A 916-nucleotide genomic window follows, 5' to 3' on the forward strand; every position below is an offset into this window, starting at 1 on the left:
TCACACCTCATAAATTCTTTTGATTATGAATCCGCTCTTTTGGCAAGCGCACCAAAATTATCGTCAAGTATTAACCCACAGTGGAGTGGGATCGTATCCACAAAGATTGGTAGTTTTGAGCAATTTTAACCAATTGGTGAATTAGTCAAGCTAAATAGAATAGATTGTGATTGCAGAATTATAAATTGGCAGAAACGTAAATGACACGAAAGTAAAGAAAAGCAGTAAAGTGCAGAAATAGAAATGGCAAGAATGTAAAGAACAGAAATATAAATGACTAAATTATAAACGAGAATGGGGATTTGCAGAATGTAAATGGAAGCTATAAAGAAAGTGATAGATGAGAATAGGGGGAGTTCATTGAGATCAGGAGATGTTGTCTCTTTGGATGAATTCCAACTTATATCATCTTCAATCATGCAACTCATTTACCTCTTGGCAATCATGATTGATTGAATCCTAATTCCTTGGTGACTCAATCTCTCAGATCTTGATCAATAGCCAATTCCTTGGTCTAATTGCTCATGAAGAGAGATATGCTTGGTTCCTGATTATACCACACATCATCATAGGTCCAAGTAGAGGGAGGATTTTATGTCACCATATCCAAAACACCAAAACCCAGATCCTACTCAAGTGTGAGAAGGGATTTCTAGCATGGTTTCATGATTCCTTTTCCAAGGTTTCCATGAAATCCATTTTGCATTCAATCTCTTTCTCAAGATAATTGAACACTAAGCATGAAAAACAAAATTTCTTCTAGCAAATCAAAGAGAAGATGAAGAGAAGAAGAAATTCACTATCATTAATCCATCAAGTACAACAGAGCTCCCTCTCTCAATGAGAGGGAATTTAGCTACTCATAGCTTAGAGAAAAATACTCATGATGGAGTACGGAGTAAAACTAAAATCTCTT

The sequence above is a fragment of the Arachis hypogaea genome, chromosome 10 (assembly GCF_003086295.3).
Source record: "Arachis hypogaea cultivar Tifrunner chromosome 10, arahy.Tifrunner.gnm2.J5K5, whole genome shotgun sequence".
Lineage (NCBI taxonomy): Eukaryota > Viridiplantae > Streptophyta > Magnoliopsida > Fabales > Fabaceae > Arachis > Arachis hypogaea.